Consider the following 13491-nt stretch of genomic DNA (forward strand, 5'->3'; position numbering starts at 1 on the left):
CGCCACGGGGCCATTTACTGCTTCTTCCCCCACAGGCTCAAATTTGGGTATTGTGTGGAATGTTTCTCCAGGTAATTCCTTATATTGTGACTTGCCATACAATTTTACCTTCTGAGAGAGTTAAAACAGCCTTTAAAAGGCTCTGGCAGCCCTCTTAGGACACCTGCTGGGAGCCCAGGCCGGGAGGGCCAAACCCACACCCCGAGAGAAATCCGGACCCAGAGGGGCTCATTTTTCAAGCTTTCCCTCTTAGGGGTTCATCCCTCCATGGCCCCGCAGGAAGGGCTGTGATGGGAAGACCCCCCCACCCTTCTGCTACAGCACACAACTGGGAAGGAAACCCTGGGTAACACGTGGACCCAGGACAATAGATCTACGTGCCCACGTCTGCCTGCAGAACGTCCAAGTGCACACCACACGTCCCTGAACCCCTACGAATGTGACCAGGTACAACAAGGAGCCCCTGGGACAAAGAGGTTGCCGGAGTGACCGAGCATGCCAGGGCAGCATCTGGGTTTACAGTGAGAAGAGCCAGTGACAGGATGCACGGCACAATTCTCTGCCACGTGCTGAGGGGCGAGGGGAGACACGGTGCATGCCTGGCTGGCCTGCTGCAGGCTCACTGCTCCCTGACCGGAGTGACCTGCAGGGCACAACCCCACTGCCACACGCACCTGTTACTGTGAGTTCCCACATGACCACCGAGTGTGCGAGGCTTTAATTTATAGGTAGGCGCTACTTGTCAGATCTACCAGGGTGGCCCTACCGAAGCTACAAGGCCCTTCGGCAGAAGTAATGACAGCAATCACCAGAGCCTGCTCACGGGCTCCGCGGGCGACCATAGCTGCTGGCTGCCTCTGCCTCTCCACACAATGCGCCCTCCAATGCTGGCCTGCATTCCTGGGGCTGAAGTAGCATTTGGCCGTGCCTGGACCTCTGGGTTTGAGCAGTGGCCTTGTCCACGAAGGGTAGCGTGCGGGCTCCGAGACAGCGGTTTCTCTCCAGTCAAAGGACCAGTGCAGCTCAGTTGCACACAAGCTTGCAGAGTTCGGAGGGAGGAGACTAAGCCAAGGGGTCTCCAGCAGAGGCTGCTGGTCAGATGCCAGAAACCAGGAAAACAGCTCCCTGGCTGAGCAGGCTCCGTGGCTTGCTGAACACACTGTCTGACTGTTCCTGAGCCCCTGTGCTCTCCGCCAGGCCCCACGTGACAAGAACTGCTGTCAGCAAACTGTGTCGTCCACCCCAGTTTGGTGTCAAGAAGCTGCAATGTCCTCCACCTGGCTAAGCAAGTCCTCCATCTCCCGAAGGCCAGGCAGGAGCCTGTGCTCTGACTCCAATCTGAGCTGCCACGGGTCCCTTAGGGTCACTCGGGCCTTGCCTTGTGTGCACACTATGGAGAGGGGCCGCAGGGTCGCCGTAAGGCGAGATTCTCTGGGACACAGTGAGATGCTTCCCTTCAGCCCTGGGCAGCCTCAGCATATTTTAGCCTGACCGTGCATACTGGACACTGTCACAAACCCGACAGAGAAGCGCTCTCCATCCGTGATCATAGCTGGCCGATCTCCTGAGGACACTGAGTGTGCACTGTGCTTTCTGCTCTGTCACGGTGACCGCTAGAGGACTGGGACTGGGGCACCAGGCGGTGTCTCCCAGCAACCCTCCCATTTCTGCCGTCTCCATCTTGATGTATAGCAAGCAGATCAGGAGAGTGGGACCTGGACCCATCGCGTCACCTCAGGAGTCACGGAATGGCCTTTTGTCCCGTCGGTATACAAGGTCCGTGCCGTGTGACAGTAAGCTGACAGGATGGGCAGTGTCCTTCTCCACCTTATACCTTCCTAGCCATCTGTTTCGCGCGCCCGTTTGTCATGCACTTGTACTTACACAGGGGCCACAGAAAGATCGCCAAGACAGGGAAATGGCTAACAGGGGACAGGACCTCCACCACTGTCCCGGGACTGAGGCACTGCGATCCTCAGTACAACAGAACCTGCAGAGGCAGGGTGTGTTCCTTCTGGGGAGGAGGGTGGGTTGCCATGACATCTTCCTGCTGATGGCCTTGGCAGCTTGGATCCCCGCCCCCAACCCCATGCACGAGCTCCCTTCCTGAGGGGGCTGCCCGGGAGGGACTGAGAAGCAGCGGGCATGGGGTGAGAGGTGGAGGGGCGTGGGCAGAGGAAAGCACCCTGCTTACAGGAGAGGGGCAGGAGGCGGTTGCCTAGCAACAAGCAGCAGCTGGAGAAGGGTGGGGGCAGAGAGGGGGACAGTGTGGCCCATCACAGAGAGGAAAGAGAAGAGGAAAGGGCCTGGGCCCCAATGAGATCGTCACTAAACCTAAAGAAGGGAGCAAACGAGGCTCCCTGTCATCAGACCGACGTGGGGATGAAGGACGAGTCAGGACTAATGGGCTCTGGGTGCTGGGGACACACAAAGGCCTCGCTCTTTGCGCCTCAGCCGTCCTTCCTGAGGCCTGGGTCACAGAGATGGGAAAATGAGAAGCTAAGAGATAAAGGAAGAACTTGGTGATGGGGCAGGCGTGGGCCTCTGCCTGACTGAACTCAGACCATGGCCCTCAGGGGATGGAAAAGCCAGGTGATCTGCTGGGGCCCTGAAGGCCAGCTCAGCCCTGCTTGCTGACAGAGGCCATGCTCTCCACACCCTCCACACCCCTACCCAGCCCTCTGCAGCAAACGTACTGCAGATTCTACCCCTGCGGCCAAAGCGGCCAAAAACCTCTCCCCGGCTTCTGTGGGTCGACTCCCCCGACACATGGATGGCCACCGCCACCTGCCAGCACTGCGGCAGCTGCAGGGACCTAAGAGCACGTGTCCTGGGAAACACGGCCGTGGGTGTTTGCCATGGCCCCTGCTATGGGAGTGTTTTCAGATCCTCTGAGCAAACAATCCGAAATGCTGTCACCACCAGAACACTTAAAAGCAGAATATGGGTCAAGGAAATTCCAAGACTAATGAGAGTGCGACCTGCGCGCCCCCTAGTGGCTCGGTGCCTGCTCTCCCGCTGTTGGCGACGAACAGGCCTCGCCTTTCTGTCAACTTTAAAGGAAAAATAAAACGGGTGATCCAGAAGGGAAAGCCAGAATAACTCACGTAAAGTGACACCCACGTAGCATTAAGCTCACCAGAGGAGCTGTGTAGCTTCTAGACGCCGAGGTCTGCAAAGTTCCCCCCGTGGTGGATATTTAAGTCTCTTGTACTGGGGACTCGGGAGGCAATGACTTTTAAGCCTGGAGCAGGGTGGAGCGACTGTATTAACATGGCGTGAGGGCAGCCATAAATCCAAATTAAATAAGGCAAACAAGATCAGGTCCCGACCGCAACCCCTGAGACACGTACCGCTCTGCTCCTACACTACGGAGCCATTCCGGGTGTCCACAAGAACCGAAACAGACACCTCTCTCGGGGGACAGTGAACCTTTCGGAAAAGACCTAAGAGTGAGCATGACGGCTCTGCTTCTTCAGAACTCAAATGTCTGCTCGTGGGTCCCAGAGGAAGACAGCCTGAGCCGGCTCACTTGGGAGAGCTCTGAGCTGAGAGCATATGCTTGGGGGGAGGCTGGGCACCCGGGTGGGCTCTGACTTTGCTTCCCTGCTGTCCCTTTGGCCCTAGACCACCTGTTCCTTACAGTCAGGCCCTCCCTAGCCTCATCCACACACACAGGGGCTGCAGAAGGGCAGGCTGGAGGATGATGGCTACTGTACCTCTCAAGCAGGGGGAGAGCAGAGGCAGCCGGAGGAAGCTGGGGGGCAGCCCAAGGTGCTGTGTGGCCCCCGCAGAGAGGGATGTTGGGCCAAGCAGAGATCGTGGGAACTCATTTGAATACCAACACCTCCCACTTGTTCTCCCTGAGACCCAACACTCTCTGAGGACTTTCCCATGGAGAGCCACCCTTTACTGCATACCCGGAGTGCATGTGTGACCCTGTCCCCAGCCTGCACTGGCTCTACCCCACTCCCTGCCCCGCCCCCCACCAGCTCCTGTCACTATAATGTTCATAAATTCGGGTAAGACAGCAAGATCGCCACCTCCAACGTCTCCCGGAACAAAGTGACACACGCTCTGTTGGAATTCCTAAATCCACGGATTATCCTAGAGTGCCTGGGCTCAGAGCTCAGAGAAACTTCTGGCAAACAGCCAGTTCTGCAGAAAACAGAGCTGACAGGAGGGGAGAGAGCACAGGGGAGAGCCAGGAGGACAGACGGGAGGACGGACTGGGTCTCGGTGACACTGTGGGTTCTGGGATCCTGCACGGTTGACATCGGTGCTGCCTCTGGGTTTTCTATCATATCAGCCGGTGAGATTTTACCTTTCTTTCTTTCTCTCTCTCTCTTTTTTTTTTTCTCTCTCTTTTTTTTTTTGGTTCTTTTTTTTTGGAGCTGGGGACCCAACCAGGGCCCTTGCGCTTCCTAGGTAAGCGCTCTACCACTGAGCTAAATCCCAGCCCCTCTTTCTTTCTTTCTATCACATCAGCCAATGAGATCCCTTCATCTTTCATTCATCTTGCAAACAAATCCATCTCCTTAGCTGGGGAGGAGAGGGTGTCTTTCTAAATGCTTGACCGCTTAGAAGGTCATGGGACGGCAGAGATGACTCCTTGGGTAAGAGCACTTGCCGCTCGAGCATGAAGATCTGAGTTCAAAATTCCAGCACACTGGGTGCCTGCATCCCACCAGCCTCACTCCAGGACCAGACAGAGCCCCTGTGTCAAGCCAGCAGAGGGCGCTGCAGAGGAACACCTGATGCCCTCTGGCTAAACACACGGTGTTTGTTTGCTTGTGCGGAGGATAGAATTTAGGGTCCCCCACATGCTCTGCTACATTCCCAGCCCCACAGGCACAATCTAGAACTGGGGGGCACACGGTGAAGAGATGGTTCAGCAGCTCAGAGCCCAGACTGCTCTTGTAGAGGACCTGGTTCAGTTCCCAGTTCCCAACTGCCTGAACTCCAGCCACGTTTTGCTGGCTACTATTGGCAGTGAATGGACATACTGAAAAATAAAAATAACTGAAGACAGCTATGGTGTGCTCATATATAATAAATAAATAAATCTTTAAAAAAATACTTTAAGAAAATAATAAAGGGGCTGGAGAGATGGCTCAGCGGTTAAGAGCACCGGCTGCTCTTCCAGAGGTCCTGGGTTCAATTCCCAGCAACCACATGGTGGCTCACAGCCATCTGTAATGGGATCCGATGCCCTCTTCTGGGGTGTCTAAGACAGCTACAGTGTACTCATATATAATAAATAAATCTTTTTTAAAAATACTTTAAGTTGGGTATTTAGTTCAGTGGTAGAGCGCTTGCCTAGGAAGCGCAAGGCCCTGGGTTCGGTCCCCAGCTCCGGAAAAAAAAAAAAAAAAGAATTAAAAATACTTTAAGAAAACAAAATCTAAAATAAATCACAGTCAGGAAGAGCTGGGGTCTCTAGGTATGGTGGCCCACACCTTTAATGCCAGCACTTGGGAGGCAGAGGCAGATGGATCTCTGAGAGCTTCTGGCTAGCCTGGTCTACAAAGCAAGTTCCAAGGCTATACAGAGAAACCCTATCTCGGAAAAAAAAATTAAAGGCAGGCGGGAGCCACTGTGGGCTCCGTGTGCTGTGAAGGTGACGAGGGTATACAGCCGGGGTCTGTATGCTGCTGCATATCACTTCTGACCTCATGGTCATCCGAATCACCTCTGTTTTCTTACAGTGTCTAAAGTTTTATTCTTTAATCCATCTGGAGTGGGTGCGTGTGCGTGTGCGTGTCCATGTATGTGTGTGGTGAAGTTATTTTGCAACGTTTATTTGAGTGACGTGAAGGCAGGACTGGAGTTTGCATTTTCTGTACAATCAGGTGTGCAGCGCCATCTACTGGCTGGTCTGCCCTGACGCCCTGTGGTCAGCGTGAGGATTGACTGCTCCAGGCCCAAGACAGCCACATCCTAATGCACAGAGGCTGCTAGTGAGGCGCCAGAGGGGGCAGGCAGCCGCCAGATGTTAGGGAAAGGAGAGGACATGGGTTCTCCCCTTGGGGCAGCGAAAGGCATGCAGGCCTACTGAGCTCACTGCGGATGTGTGGTTTCCAGAACGGCAGGGTAAGAGCAGACTGCTTTAAGTCCCCAAGCGTGTGTCAAGTTGTTGCAGCAGCAACTGGATACACGGGCTCCCTACTTCCTGTCGGTACAATGATATCAACATGGATGCCGCGCTGTTCTTGGGCCTGTAGCTTTATGGGTAAAGTTGTAAACCAATCGAGGCTTCACTCCTCGCAAACTGCCTTGGCTGCCCTTTACCCGATTTTTAATTAATTTAAAAGTTAGCATAATGCCTAAAAATAAACAAACACTGTGTGGGTACAATACACTCTCGGCAGAAATCTCAAGATCAGACCAAGCCGCACAGGAAATGACTCCAGCAGCCTGGGGAGTCTGCATGGTCCCTGGACCAACAGCAAGAGAAGGGGCTAGAGAGAGGCTGGGGTCATCTCAGCAGCTCTGAAACCTGGGAGCGGCACAAGGACTTCTCCAGGCAGACTACCCTCCCACCCACTTGGAAAAGGGAGGTGGGGGAGGGGCGGGCAGCACAGGAGAGGGGAGAGGAGAATCTCGGGAAGGAGGGGGAGGGGAAGGTGACTGGAGACCGTGGGCATCCAACAACAAGGGCAGAGGTCCCGAGTGGCCACCAAATGCTGCCCGTCCAGGAAGTTACAGGTCAGAAAGAGAGGAAACACAGTCAGCACGGTGGATAGATTCGATAAGACACCGACAAGAGTGCGGGACACCAAGCCGGTGTCCAAGGGACAGAGCAACAACCCGGTGAGGACCATGGCTCTGGAAGGCAGGGAGCCTGCCATCTCCACCACGGGACCCACCGGGAAGCTGACAGACACAGCGGGGAAGACCATCAGGAAGAAGTGGAGTTGGTGAGGTTCACAAGCCAACCTCGAGTCTCATTTGTGGAGTGAAGGCCAAGCTTAGGAGAGGTCTGGTCATCCGGGTGGGAAGTCAGCCCTTCCTGATCAGGTCCTACCCAATATGGCTGAAGTGCAAGACCCAAACGATCTAACCGTCCTCGGAGCCTGAGAACACCTCTTAGACTCACAAACGGTCCTACACCCAACAAAAGATTCTGGGCATCCGCAATCCGGCCGGAGCTCATCACACAAGCAAAGAGGGGAAGACCGCCAAGTCCCCACCCACAGAAGGCTGTGGGGAAGAGCTGTACGGGTTATGAGAGGCTGGCGGGAAGTCACAGGGATGGAGCAAATCCTGTACGCCTCTGGCAGCATGCAGGATGGTGAGCACCATTAACCATAGTGCTCCATATTTCTAAACACCATGAGAACACCAAGAGATGGAATTTCGGGCATTCTTACGATACAGACACACTTGGAAAGTCACACCCCGTCCCGTGCAGCACTTGTGCGTCCATGAGGCAAACTGAAGAGAAAATGACCAAGAATTCCAGTTTAGCCAGCAAGAACGTTAGTGTCCGTAAGCTGTACTGCAAATACGGTGAGGATTTACTCCAGAGCACGCCTGCCCCCAACCCCACCCCAAGGGATCCTTCAGGCTTTTCGGCAGCACCCCAAGCACAGGGGATATTGCACACCGGACTCCATTTATATAAGATGGGTCCACTGATGTACATGAACAGCCCTGAACGGGTCCGCTAGGCACAGAATTCAAACAACGAGGAACTTCAGCTGCTCTGCAGAGAGGGAGCCTTAGACATGACTTGTCACCAAATGGTTGGGCTTCCAGGCATTTTGGAAAAATCCCATTGACAGGCAAACAGAGGTCTGTGTACCTAGCTGTGAGTCAAAAGGGCCAGCGCGCCGACGGCCTATCAGTGAGAAAGTTACATCCTAGAGGACCAGGCTCTGCAAACCTGAACCTCAAAATACAGAGTATCCTATGCCAGGACCTGGGAACCAAATCAGGATAGAAAACCACCACTCAAAACTGCCCCGATTATCAGAGGCTGAGTGGGGAAGGTGGGGGATGCTAGGAGGGGGCAGCATGTCCTCCACCAGCCATTTGTCATTCCCTGCTGTTGGGCAGCTAGGGGAATCATGGGAGCACAGCAGGAGGGTGGGAGCACAGTGGGAGGAGGGGAACATAGCTGGAGGAGAAGAGCACAGCGGGAGGGTGGGAGCACGGTGAGAGTAAGGAAACATAGACGGAGGAGAGGAGCACAGCAGGAGGGAGGGAGCACAGCAGGAGGGTAGGAGCACAGTAGGAATAAAGTAACATAGCTGGAGGAGAGGAGCACAGTGGGAGGAGGGAAGCAAAGCAGGAGGGTGGGAGCACAGTGGAGGAGAGCACAGTGGGAAGAGGGGAGCACAGCAGGAGGGTGGGAGCACAGCAAGAGGGTGGGAGAACAGTGAGAGTAAGGAAACATAGATGGAGGACAGGAGCACAGCGGGAGGGTGGGAGTACGGTGGGAGAAGAGCACAGCGGGAGTGTGGGAACACAGTGGGAAGAGGGGAACATAGCTGGAGGAGAGGAGCACAGCAGGAGGGTGGGAGCACAGTAGGAATAAGGTAACATAGCTGGAGGAGAGGAGCACAGCAGGAGGGTGGGAGCACAGCAGGAGGGTGGGAGCACAGTGAGAGTAAGGAAACATAGACAGAGGAGGGGGGGAGCACAGCAGGAGGGGGAGCACAGTGAGAGTAGGAAACACGCACAGCAGGAGGGTGGGAGCACAGTGGGAGGAGGGGAACATAGCTGGAGGAGAAGAGCACAGCGGGAGGGTGGGAGCACGGTGGGAGAAGAGCACAGCGGGAGTGTGGGAACACAGTGAGAGTAAGGAAACATAGACGGAGGAGGGGAGCACAGCAGGAGGGTGGGAGCACAGCAGGAGGGTGGGAGCACAGTAGGAATAAAGTAACATAGCTGGAGGAGAGGAGCACAGCAGGAGGGTGGGAGCACAGTAGGAGGGTGGGAGCACAGTGAGAGTAAGGAAACATAGACGGAGGAGAGGAGCACAGCAGGAGGGTGGGAGCACAGCAGGAGGGTGGGAGCACAGTAGGAATAACGGAACACAGGGCACGCAGAGGAGCACAAGGCGGGCGTGGGAGCACAGCAGAAACAAGGGAGCAAAGAAAGAGGAAGGAGCACAGCAGGAGGGTGGGAGCACAGCAGGAGGGTGGGAGCACAGTGAGAGGAAGGAAACATAGACGGAGGAGAGGAGCACAGCAGGAGGGTGGGAGCACAGCAGGAGGGTGGGAGCACAGTGAGAGTAAGGAAACATAGACAGAGGAGAGGAGCACAGCAGGAGGGTGGGAGCACAGTGGGAGGAGGGGAACATAGCTGGAGGAGAAGAGCACAGCGGGAGGGTGGGAGCACGGTGGGAGAAGAGCACAGCGGGAGTGTGGGAACACAGTGAGAGTAAGGAAACATAGACGGAGGAGGGGAGCACAGCAGGAGGGTGGGAGCACAGCAGGAGGGTAGGAGCACAGTAGGAATAAAGTAACATAGCTGGAGGAGAGGAGCACAGCAGGAGGGTGGGAGCACAGTAGGAGGAAGGTAACATAGCAGGAGGAGAGGAGCACAGCAGGAGGGTGGGAGCACAGCAGGAGGGAGGGAGCACAGTGAGAGTAAGGAAACATAGACAGAGGAGAGGAGCACAGCAGGAGGGTGGGAGCACAGCAGGAGGGTGGGAGCACAGTAGGAATAAGGTAACATAGCTGGAGGAGAGGAGCACAGAGGGAGGGGGGGAGCACAGCAGGAGGGAGGGAGCACAGTGAGAGTAAGGAAACATAGACAGAGGAGAGGAGCACAGCAGGAGGGTGGGAGCACAGCAGGAGGGTGGGAGCACAGTGAGAGGAAGGAAACATAGACAGAGGAGAGGAGCACAGCAGGAGGGTGGGAGCACAGCAGGAGGGTGGGAGCACAGTGAGAGTGGAAACATAGACAGAGGAGAGGGCACAGCAGGAGGGTGGGAGCACAGTGGGAGGGGGAACATAGCTGGAGGAGAAGAGCACAGCGGGGAGGGTGGGAGTCTGATTGGGAGAAGAGCACAGCGGGAGTGTGGGAACACAGTGGGAAGAGGGGAACATAGCTGGAGGAGAGGAGCACAGCAGGAGGGTGGGAGCACAGTAGGAATAAGGTAACATAGCTGGAGGAGAGGAGCACAGCAGGAGGGTGGGAGCACAGCAGGAGGGTGGGAGCACAGTGAGAGTAAGGAAACATAGATGGAGGACAGGAGCACAGCAGGAGGGTGGGAGCACAGCAGGAGGGTGGGAGCACAGTAGGAATAAGGTAACATAGCTGGAGGAGAGGAGCACAGAGGGAGGAGGGGAGCACAGCAGAAACAAGGGAGCACAGTGAGAGTAAGGAAACATAGACAGAGGAGAGGAGCACAGCAGGAGGGTGGGAGCACAGCAGGAGGGTGGGAGCACAGTGAGAGTAAGGAAACATAGACAGAGGAGAGGAGCACAGCAGGAGGGTGGGAGCACAGTGGGAGGAGGGGAACATAGCTGGAGGAGAAGAGCACAGCGGGAGGGTGGGAGCACGGTGGGAGAAGAGCACAGCGGGAGTGTGGGAACACAGTGGAGGAGGAGGGGAACATAGCTGGAGGAGAGGAGCACAGCAGGAGGGTGGGAGCACAGTAGGAATAAGGTAACATAGCTGGAGGAGAGGAGCACAGCAGGAGGGTGGGAGCACAGCAGGAGGGTGGGAGCACAGTGAGAGTAAGGAAACATAGACGGAGGAGAGGAGCACAGCAGGAGGGTGGGAGCACAGCAGGAGGGTGGGAGCACAGTAGGAATAAGGTAACATAGCTGGAGGAGAGGAGCACAGAGGGAGGAGGGGAGCACAGCAGAAACAAGGGAGCACAGTGAGAGTAAGGAAACATAGACAGAGGAGAGGAGCACAGCAGGAGGGTGGGAGCACAGCAGGAGGGTGGGAGCACAGTGAGAGTAAGGAAACATAGATGGAGGACAGGAGCACAGCAGGAGGGTGGGAGCACAGCAGGAGGGTGGGAGCACAGTAGGAATAAGGTAACATAGCTGGAGGAGAGGAGCACAGAGGGAGGAGGGGAGCACAGCAGAAACAAGGGAGCACAGTGAGAGTAAGGAGACAGCAGTGCTGTGCTCCATAGGTTCACGAGCTGCTCTTCCCCCATCTGTCTATCTGGATCAGTCATGAAGAACAAGACTACCTGTGTCCAGGGCCCCTACAACCCTCCATAAGCAGGAGATAGATCTGCTCCAGACACCACAGCCAGGCCACAGCTCAAAGCCCACCTGTGGGCCTTTCTTCCCTGCAGCCTGGTTTCACCACAGGTCCGAGTCACACAGAAGGTGCTGGGCCACTCAAACACAATGACAGTGACAGCTCTTGAACCCACACACACACCTTTGGGCTCCCAGGCAAGGGCTGATCCCTGCTGGGGGCCACAGGATGGAGGGACACCCCCAAATCACACCTGACTGTCCGGCCCTGCGTCATCGTCTTATGGGAAAGTGGCTCATTGGCTCAACAGAGAAATCTTCGGCAATTATCCCACCGGGCTGGTGAGAAGGGCAAGCTGTCTGGTACTCACCTGAAGGGGACGTTAGTGCCTTCCTGGTGGAGCGCCGCCCTGCCCTGGGGCCGTTGGCATGCTCTGTAAGGGCATCTGAGCTCATTGAGAAGTGGAACTGGATGGTTCCGGATTCCACCTGCTTCACCTGCAATGGACCACGAGAGGGTGACAACGGTGTCCCTCACTGGCACTTCCAGCAGAGACCCACCAGCACAATCGCGGCCCTATGGCCCAGAACCCCTCAAGAAAAGTTCTGGCCAGAGAGCAAACACTCTGGAAGTCACGTGTTCTTAGATCATAAACAAGCAATTTTCTGAGAAGAAAAATTAGTTGTGGCATTAAAGTCTCTGGAGAGCATATTATCAGGGAATGACATTTGCCCAAGCAGAAGTATGGCTAAGGTGTTTAAAAACCATAATGTGTGTGTTTTTTTTAGTTAACATGTAATATTGACTTACTTGCATGACTACAGTCCTATGGGTTTTAACCCATCCCTCAACTGGTCTGAGCGGCCACTGACTGCTTCTCCAGAACTAGGCTGGTCTTACTGAGAATCATGGAAATCACATGAGACTCACACAGGCTTGAGAGCGGCTCTCTCTCGGTCGCTCACTCTCTGCAATGCCCATGGGGTGACCCATGGGATGGAACACATAACAGTCCAGGGCTTTCATGACCGAGTCACGTCCTGTCACAGAGGTGTGCCCGGTCATGTCCCATGACACTGGTGTGCCTGGTCATGTCCTGTAGGATGTCATACAGATGAGGGCAGGTACAAGATAGAACGAGGCCTGTCATTGGACAAGAGGGAAGGATGGGTGGGAGAAACGTTTTAGAGAGAGGAGGAGACTGGAGGAGGCAGAAGCAGAGGAGAGAACATGGAGGCTGACGTTAAGATTCCTCCCTGCACATTTACAGGTTGTTATGAATGTTCTTAAGGGATGGATGTGTACAGCGCTTTATATGTCTAGGTGGGCAATTATATCTTATCAATTGGATCAGAGGTTATTGTGTTGTGTGTTCTTTCATATGGTGATTTAAGTTTAAGAGTTTGTGGTGGCTGGAGACACTAGGCTGCCACGGAATTGGGATGTGTATGTCTGGCATGGTGGCAACCTGCCTTGGAAACTAGATGGGTAGAGAGATTGCTGCCAGGCTCAGAGAGAAGCCATTGGCAGTGTGAGATGGGATGGAGCAGAGCGGGTGAGAACCATTGCTGATTGAGATGAAGATGTCTACCAGATATCTTGGGGCACTGCGGTGCTGGACCTAGTGTGGGATAAAAGAAAGCCTTTTCTATAATTTTACAGCAATGATGTCCTATCACACGGGTGTGCCCAGACCGCCCATCCACCCATTTACTGGGAGCACCTGGGTAGTTGGCAGTCCGCCGACTGTACACACAGAGTTGCCACAAACCGTGGTAGACAGATCGCTGTGTGAACCGGCTCTCGTTTCTCTGGGAAGGAGCTGCAGAGTAACTCTGCAGACACCACGTCTTATAAAAAATGAAAATATTCAGAGCTGTGGGGGCTCAGCAGTTAAAAGCACTGGCTGCCTCTTGCAGAGGACCCGGGTTCAGTTCCCAGCACCCACCCAGTAGCTCACAACCACCTGTAATTCCAGTTCCTAGGGATCCATCCCCCTCTTCTGGCCTCTGCAGGTACTGCATGCTCATGGTTCACAGACATGCATGCAGGCAAAACACCCATGCACAAAAAAGAAAAATAAAGAAACCTCGAAGACATTTTCTGGGCTGGGATTCCCTCTGCTTCGAGGTCTATTTTGGCTCGTATAAACATGCTGGAGTTTTTTCAGTCAGTTGCAGTATTACATCCAAACCATGGCTCTCACAGACCATGTGAGGGAGACGGTTTCTGTGTTCTTAGAAACCTCTTACTTCACAGGGCTGAGGCGGGATTTACACAGCTTGCTCTTCTTTCGGTTTTGTTCAGATCTCC

Source organism: Rattus rattus, chromosome 1 (assembly GCF_011064425.1).
Source record: "Rattus rattus isolate New Zealand chromosome 1, Rrattus_CSIRO_v1, whole genome shotgun sequence".
Lineage (NCBI taxonomy): Eukaryota > Metazoa > Chordata > Mammalia > Rodentia > Muridae > Rattus > Rattus rattus.